We start from the raw sequence: 9,330 nt of genomic DNA on the forward strand, positions 1-9,330 counted from the left end.
AGGAACCCACTGCTTTGGCAGAGCATCCACTTCCCCAGAGGCCCAAACTTAATTCTATGCTGGACCCCATTTTAAAAGGCAAAACGTGCAGGGAAGTTAGTCGTATGGAATCCTATGTAATTTTGAGGGAAGGCAGATGAGAGTCCATTGCTTTTCTGTAGTGATGTCTGGCAGTCCAGAATATTCCCAAATGTGCTAAAAGTTAGTTTATCAGCAATGTATTTTTCTTTTTAAAATTTTAAATCCGCTTTATTGATGTGTAATTTACATACAATAAAATCCACCCATTTTATTTATTTTTGTAAATTTAATTTTATTTATTTTTTTATATAGCAGGTTCTTATTAGTTATCTATTTTATACATATTAGTGTATATATGTCAATCCTGATCTCCCAATTCATCCCACCATTGGTGTCCATACGTTTGTTCTGTACATGTGTCTCTATTTCTGCCTTGCAAACTGGTTCACCTGTACCATTTTTCTAGATTCCACATATATGTGTTAATATATGATATTTGTTTTTCTCTTTCTGACTTACTTTACTTTGTATGACAGTCTCTAAGTCCATCCACATCTCTAAAAATGACCCAACTTCATTCCTTTTTATGGCTGAGTAATATTCCATTGCATATATGTACCACATCTTCTTTATGCATTCGTCTGTTGATGGACATTTAGGTGGCTTCCATGACATGGCTATTGTAAATAGTGGTGCAATGAACATTGGGGTGCATGTGTCTTTTTGAATTATGGTTTCCTCTGGGTATATGCCCAGTAGTGGGATTGCTGGATCATATGGTAATTCTATTTTTAGTTTTTTAAGGAACCTCCATACTGTTCTCCATAGTGGCTGCATCAATTTACATTCCCACCAACAGCGCAAGAGGGTTCCCTTTTCTCCACACCCTCTCCAGCATTTGTTGTGTGTAGATTTTCTGATGATGCCCATTCTAACTGGTGTAAGGTGATAGCTCATTGTAGTTTTGATTTGCATTTCTCTAATAATTAGTGATGTTGAGTAGCTTTTCATGTGCCTCTTGGCTACCTGTATGTCTTCTTTGGAGAAATGTCTATTTAGGTCTTCTGCCCATTTATTGATTGGGTTGTCTTTTTAATATTGAGCTGCATAAGCTGTTTATATATTTTGGAGATTAATCCTTTGTCTGTTGATTCGTTTACAAATATTTTCTCCCATTCTGAGGGTTGTCTTTTCATCTTGTTTATAGTTTCCTTTGCTGTGCAAAAGCTTTTAAGTTTCATTAGGTCCCATTTGTTTATTTTTGTTTTTATTTCCATTACTCTAGGAGGTGGGTCAAAAAAGATCTTGCTGTGATTTATGTCAAAGAGTGTTCTTCCTATGTTTTCCTCTAAGAGTTTTATAGTGTCCGGTCTTACATTTAGGTCTTTAATCCATTTTGAGTTTATTATTGGGTATGGTGTTAGGGAGTGTTCTAATTTCATTCTTTTACATGTAGCTGTCCAGTTTTCCCAGCACCACTTATTGAAGAGACTGTCTTTTCTCCATTGTATATCCTTGCCTCCTTTGTCATAGATTAGTTGACCATAGGTGTGTGGGTTAGCTCTGGGCTTTCTATCCTGTTCCATTGATCTATATTTCTATTTTTGTGCCAGTACCATATTGTTTTGATTACTGTGGCTTTGTAGTATAGTCTGAAGTCAGGGAGTCTGACTCCTCCAGCTCCATTTTTTTCCCTCAAGATTGCTTTGGCTGGGCTTCCCTGGTAGCGCAGTGGTTAAGAATCTGCCTGCCAATGCAGGAGACACGTGTTTGAGCCCTGGTCCGGGAAGATCCCACATGCCACAGAGCTACTAAGCCTGTGCGCCACAACTACTGAGCCTGTGCTCTAGAGCCTGCGAGCCACAACTACTGAAGCCCGCGCACCTAGAGCCCATGCTCTGCATCAAAAGAAGCCACTGCAGTGAGAAGCCCACGCACTGCAACAAAGAGTAGCCCCCGCTCACCGCAACTAGAGAAAGCCTGCACACAGCAATGAAGACCCAACACAGCCAAAAATAAATAAATAAAATAAATAAATTTATATATATAAAAAAAAGATTGCTTTGGCTATTTGGGGTCTTTTGTGTCTCCATACAATTTTAAGATTTTTTGTTCTAGTTCTGTAAAAAATGCCATTGGTAATTTGATAGAGATTGCACTGAACCTGTAGATTGCTTTGGGTAGTATAGTCATTTTCACAATATTGATTCTTCCAATCCAAGAACATGGTATATCTCTCCATCTGTTTGTGTCATCTTTGATTTCTTTCATCAGTGTCTTATAGTTTTCTGAGTACAGGTCTTTTACCTCCTTAGGTAGGATTATTCCTAGGTATTTTATTCTTTTTATTGCAATGGTGAATGGGATTGTTTCCTTAATTTCTCTTTCTGATCTTTCATTGTTAGTGTATAGGCATGCAAGAGATTTCTGTGCATTAATTTTGTATCCTGCAACTTTACCAAATTCATTGATTAGCCCTAGTAGTTTTCTGGTGGCATCTTTAGGATTATCTATGTTTAGTATCATGTCATCTGCATACAGTGAGGAGTTTTACTTCTGCTTTTCCAATTTGGATTCCTTTTATTTCTTTTTCTTCTCTGATTGCCATGGCTAGGACTTCCAAAACTATGTTGAATAATAGTGGCAAGAGTGGAAATCCTTGTCTTGTTCCTGACCTTAGAGGAAATGCTTTCAGTTTTTCACCATTGAGAATGATGTTTGCTGTGGGTTCGTCATATATGGCCTTTATTATGTTGAGGTAGGTTCCCTCTATGCCCACTTTCTGGAGAGTTTTTTTTTTATCATAAATGGGTATTGAATTTTGTCAAAAGCTTTATCTGCATCTATTGAGATGATCATATGGTTTTTATTCTTCAGTTTGTTAATATAGTGTATCACATTGATTGATTTGCATGTATTGAAGAATCCTTGCATCCCTGGGATAAATCCCACTTGATCATGGTGTATGACCCTTTTAATGTGTTGTTGGATTCTGTTTGCTAGTATTTTGTTGAGGATTTTTGCATCTATATTCATCAGTGATATTGGTTGGTAATTTTCTTTTTTTGTAGTATCTTTGTCTGGTTTTGGTATCAGGGTGATGGTGGCCTCGTAGAATGAGTTTGGCAGTGTTCCTTCCTGTGCAATTTTTTGGAAGAGTTTGAGAAGGATGGGTGTTAGCTCTTCTCTAAATGTTTGACAGAATTCACCTGTGAAGCCATCTGGTCCTGGACTTTTGTTTGTTGGAAGATTTTTAATCACAGTTTCAATTTCATTACTTGTGATTGGTCTGTTCATATTTTCTGTTTCTTCCTGGTTCAGTCTTAGAAGGTTATACCTTTCTACGAATTTGTCCATTTCTTCCAGGTTGCCCATTTTATTGACATAGAGTTGCTTGTAGTAATCTCTTAGGATGCTTTGTATTTCTGCAGTGTCTGTTGTAACTTCTCTTTTTTCATTTCTAATTTTATTGATTTGAGTCCTCTCCTTCTTTTTCTTGATGAGTCTGGCTAAAGGTTTATCAATTTTGTTTATCTTCTCAAAGAACCAGCTTTTAGTTTTATTGAGCTTTGCTATTGTTTTCTTTGTTTCTATTTCATTTATTTCTGCTCTCCTTGGGTTTATTCTGCCTGGGACTCTCTGCGCTTCCTAGACTTGGGTGGCTATTTCCTTTCCCATGTTAGGGAAGTTTTCGACTATAATCTCTTCAAATATTTTCTCGGGTCCTTTCTCTCTCTCTTCTCCTTCTGGGACCACTATAATGCGAATGTTGGTGCATTTAATGTTGTCCCAGAGGTCTCTTAGGCTGTCTTCATTTCTTTTCATTCTTTTTTCTTTATTCTGTTCCACGGCAGTGAATTCCACCATTCTGTCTTCCAGGTCACTTATGTGTTCTTCTGCCTCAGTTATTCTACTATCGATTCCTTCTAGTGTATTTGTCATTTCCGTTATTGTATTTTTCATCTCTGTTTGCTTGTTCTTTAATTCTTCTAGGTCTTTGTTAAACATTTCTTGCATCTTCTTGATCTTTGCCTCCATTCTTTTCCTGAGGTCCTGGATCATCTTCACTATCATTATTCTGAATTCTTTTTCTGGAAGGTTGCCTATCTCCACTTCATTTAGTTGTTTTTCTGGGGTTTTATCTTGTGCCTTGATCGGTACATAGTCCTCTGCCTTTTCATTGTGTCTATCTTTCTGTGAATGTGGTTTTCATTCCACAGGCTGCAGGGTTGTAGTTCTTTTTGCTTCTGCTGTCTGTCCTCTGGTGGATGAGGCTATCTAAGAGGCTTGTGCAACCTTCCTGATGGGAGGGACTGGTGGTGGGTAAAGTTGGGTGTTGCTCTGGTGGGCAGAGCTCAGTAAAACTTTACTCTGCTTGTCTGCTGATGGGTGGGGCTGAGTTCCCTCCTTGTTGGTTGTTTGGCCTGAGGCGACCCAACACTGGAGCATACAGGCTCTTTGGTGGGGCTAATGGTGGACTCCGGGAGGACTCACGTCAAGGAGCACCTCCCAGAACCTCCACTGCCAGTGTCCCTGTCCCCATGGTGAACCACAGCCACCCCCTGCCTCTGCAGAAGACCCTCCAACACTAGCAAGTAGGTCTGGTTCAGTCTCCTATGGGGTAACTGCTCCTTCCCTCTGGGTCCTGATGCACACACAACTTTGTGTGTGCCCTCCAAGAGTGGAGTCTCTTTTCCCCCCAGTCCTGTCAAAGTCCTGCAGTCAATTCCCACTATGCTTCAAAGTCTGATTCTCTGGGAATTCCTCCTCCCTTTGCTGGACCCCCAGGTTGGGAAGCTTGATGTGGGGCTCAGAACCTTCACTCCAGTGGGTGGACTTCTGTGGTATAATTGTTTTCCAAATTGTGAGTCACCCACCCAGTGGTTATGGGATTTGATTTTATTGTGATTACGCCCCTCCTACCATCTCATTGCAGCTTCTCCTTTGTCTTTGGATGTGGGGTATCTTTTTTGGTGGGTTCCAGTGTCTTCCTGTCGATGATTGTTCAGCAGCTAGTTGTGATCCTGGTGCTCTCGCAAGAGGGAGTGAGCGCACATCCTTCTACTCCGCCATCTTGAACCAATCTCCAATCCACCCCAGCAATGTATTTTTCTAATGCCAAACTACTGTCCCAGCCACTACCCTGTTCAAGACAGTAGGGCCATATAGTGAACATAATCCTATCTGTCCTCCCTGAGAATGACCTTATTTAACAGTACATACTAAGAGATTTTATTTTTTGGTCTGGAAGATTCCCTGGTGTTCTAAATACGCTAAGCCTTCCTTACAGTGGGCACCTGCCTCTCACCCTGAAAGTTGGCAATACTGGTTAGCTGTAAAACGAGGCAGGTCACACACACTGGGTCCCCATGAAGCAGACCCTGCAGTACAGGGGACACACACTCAGAGCGCAGTGTTTCAAACAGCACTCATTGGAGATGCTGAGGACGAGAAGGTCAGGTAGACATTGATAACATCGCATGTTTTCCACTGGAGGAGTCACTGAAGCAAGGGAAAGTACTTTTTCAATAGGCATTGGGCCCAAATAGGTAATAAAAGCAAAGAACAGAACTTTAAACCCCAAGTGCTGTGGGGTTTTTGTTTTTTTTTTTTAAATTTATGGCTGTGTTGGGTCCTCGTTTCTGTGCGAGGGCTTTCTCCAGTTGCAGCAAGTGGGAGCCCCTCTTCATTGCGGTGTGCGGGCCTCTCACTGTCGCAGCCTCTCTTGTTGCGGAGCACAGGCTCCAGACGCGCAGGCTCAGTAATTGTGGCTCAATGGCCCAGCTGCTCCGTGGCACGCGGGATCCTCCCAGACCAGGGCTCGAACCCGTGTCCCCTGCATTGGCAGGCAGACTCTCAACCACTGTGCCACCAGGGAAGCCCTGTGGTTTTTTTTTTAATTTTAGAATTTTATTTATTTTTTTATACAGCAGGTTCTTATTAGTCATCCATTTTATACACATCAGTGTATATATGTCAATCCCAATCTCCCAGTTCATCACACCACCACCACCACCCCCCCACTGCTTTCCCCCCCTTGGTGTCCATATGTTTGTTCTCTACATCTGTGTCTCTATTTCTGCCCTGCAAACTGGTTCATCTGTACCATTTTTCTAGGTTCCACATATATGCGTTAAACCCCAAGTGCTGTCTTTTTAAATGAGGTTTGAGGCTTAGTTACTCACATGTGACTAGCAAGACTGGTGACATAATTTGCAGGGCCCCGTGCAAAATGAAAATGTGGGTTCCTCATTGGAAATTACTAAGAATTGTAAGACAGTGACAGCAGAGCATCAAATCAAGCATGGAGCCCTTTTAAGTGTGACCCCTATGCACCTGCACAGGTCTTAGGCCATATAGCCAGCCCTGGTGACTATATTCTTCAAAGTGACAGAACAAATTTTCTATCACTATTTACTGTATATACTTCTTAGATCTAAATAGTCATTTCTTCCAAAGAGCTCAGAACATGGAAAACTAAAGTGCTTGGATATTAAGAATTGCTGTAATTGGAGGGGCAGAGCTTAGAGAGAGATTTAAGAGAGGCGGAGATTGCATCAATAAAATTGTTTTTCTTCTGGAGTCAGTCTTGGTTTGCTAGGGTCACTCCTGGTCGGATTCTGCTTTAATCCCTGATTGGCTTTAGGTGAATTGCTTAAGACTCAATGTCTTAGTCCCATTTTCTGTAAACTGGGAAGAATTCTAGTAGCTACCTTATTGGTCTCCTGTCGGGATTTAATGCAATATTGAAAGTAAAGTGCTTAGCATAATGCCTGGCTCATAGTAATTGCTCAATAAATATTAGCAGTTGCTATAATAATTATTCCCAGTTCCCAGAGAGAAGGTATGGTTGAGGACTGGGAATCCTCCAAAGATGTCTTAAGGTTAACAGGCTCAAGCTGTGTTGTCTTTTCTGAGCCTAGTTACCACCAGAAAAATTTTAAGTGTTTTTTCTCTAATAATATTGCTCTTTAATTGTACAAAGTTTTAGAAAAAAGAATTTAATGATATTTACTCATGGATTGATCATTCAGAGATAACAACTGTGAGTATTTAATATATTTTTACATATATATTGTATATATATGTATAAAAATTGAATTCTAGTGTATATAGTTTTTTTTTAATTAATTTATTTTATTTTATTTATTTTTGGCTGTGTTGGGTCTTCGTTGCTGCGTGAAGGCTTTCTCTAGTTGCGGTGAGCAGGGGCTACTCTTCGTTGCAGTGCACAGGCTTCTCATTGCAGTGGCTTCTCTCGTTGTGGAGCACGGGCTCTAGGCGCGCGGACTTCAGTAGTTGTGGCACACGGGCTCAGTAGTTGTGGCTCGCGGGCTCTAGAGCGCAGGCTCAGTAGTTGTGGTGCACGGGCTTAGTTGCTCCGCAGCATGTGAGATCTTCCCGGACCAGGGATCCAACCCATGTCCCCTGCATTGGCAGGCAGATTCTTAACCACTGCGCCACCAGGGAAGTCCCTATATACAGTTTTATATTCTGCTTTTCACCTCCTGACTCACAGTGAGTATCACCTCATGACATTGTGACTATCACCTCATGTTATTAAGTGGTGTTCAAAACACTTTTATGACAGCTTCATCCAGTATTGGGCAGGTGTTCCACAATTTATTTGTTTCCCTATCTTTTGAACTTAAGTTGTTTCCAACTTTTCACTATTATACATTATGCTGCTATGAATGACCATGTGCATGTATACCTGGTCACCTCTCTGGTATACATCTGATATAGAGAAGTGTTCTCTTTTATAGAAGGGTAAGGAGCAGGGACAAATTTGAGCCTCTTGATATGTACTTCCAAAAAGATTATGCTAGTTTCTCTCCCACAGGGTGAGGATGGGAGGTTCTACCTCCTGAAACCTTTACCAGCATCAAGTATATTCATAGCTGCAAACCTTTTACCATTTTACAGACAAAAAACTGATTGTCAGGTTTATAATAATTTGTTTGCTTTGATCAGTAGTAAGGTTGGACATGTTTTTATCTTTATTGAGTATTTGTCTTACTTTCTGTGAATTTTAAGTTCATGACTTCGTCAATTTTTCTACTGGGAAGTTTGATTTGTGCCCTCCATTATTTTCAACAATGTACCCCAGATTCTTGCATCTTCCTCTAATAATCTCATACATCAGGTAGTTTTCTGTAGGAATGTATTTTTACTTCTAAAAACATAGAGGACTGTGGATGGCACCTCTCTCTTTCTCCAGTTCTCTCCCCACCTCACCCTTTGTCTGTCTCTGTCTCTCTCACACACCACACACCCACACTCTCTTTAACCTCAACAAATTGTTGTGCATGATGGAGGGTATACATTAGTTTATTACTTTCAACTGATTTTCGTTTTACAGCATCTGGTTGTAACCACAAATATGGTTAAAGCAACTAATTGGAAGAAGATTGGAGGCAATCAATGACAAGTTTAAATTAAAGAATGTGTTCCTTTTAAATGCAAATATATTACTTTTAAGCATACTTTATGACTGGAATTAAGCATTAGAAAACAGAGGTCCTGGGGCTTCCCTGGTGGCGCAGTGGTTGAGAGTCTGCCTGCTAATGCAGGGGACACGGGTTCGAGCCCTGGTCTGGGAGGATCCCACATGCCGCGGAGCAACTAGGCCCGTGAGCCACAACTACTGAGCCTGCGCGTCTGGAGCCTGTGCTCCGCAACGGGAGAGGCCGCGATGGTGAGAGACCCGCGCATCGCGATGAAGAGTGGCCCCCGCTTGCCACAACTAGAGAAAGCCCTCGCACAGAAACGAAGACCCAACACAGCCAAAAAAATAAATAATAAAAAATAAATAAATTGGGCTTCCCTGGTGGCGCAGTGGTTGAGGATCTGCCTGCCAATGCAGGGGACACGGGTTCGAGCCCTGGTCTGGGAGGATCCCACATGCCGCGGAGCGGCTGGGCCCGTGAGCCACAACTACTGAGCCTGTGCATCTGGAGCTTGTGCTCCGCAGCAATAGAGGCCGCAACAGTGAGAGGCCCGCGCACCGCGATGAAGAGTGGCCCCCGCTCGCCGCAACTAGAGAAAGCCCTCGCACAGAAACGAAGACCCAACACAGCCAAAATAAATAAATAAACAAATAGCGTTCCCTTTATAAAAAAAAAAAATAAATAAATAAATAAATAAATAAATTAATTAATTAAAAAAAAAAAAAGAAAACAGAGGTCCTGCTGGGCCCTTTGGAATCAACAGACAGACTAACTGTGATTAAGACAGAGGCCCAGGGATGCAGTCAGGAGAAGTCCTTAAAACAGCTCTTTCTCCCAGGTACACGGGTAAGCCCTATCA

The 9,330-nt window shown here is 41.4% G+C and overlaps 1 long non-coding RNA gene across 1 annotated transcript; it reads right to left on the bottom strand.

The window, feature by feature from the left end:
* Window positions 1–287: 287 nt before the first annotated feature.
* Window positions 288–9,107, bottom strand: LOC309631562. Its single transcript, XR_014246363.1, has 2 exons — window positions 7,957–9,107; window positions 288–7,496 (listed from the first exon to the last, which is right to left on the bottom strand). It is a non-coding gene; the product is annotated as an uncharacterized lncRNA (long non-coding RNA).
* Window positions 9,108–9,330: the final 223 nt, after the last annotated feature.

Source organism: Balaenoptera borealis, assembly GCF_965194805.1.
Source record: "Balaenoptera borealis genome assembly, chromosome: 7".
Classification (NCBI taxonomy): Eukaryota; Metazoa; Chordata; class Mammalia; order Artiodactyla; family Balaenopteridae; genus Balaenoptera; species Balaenoptera borealis.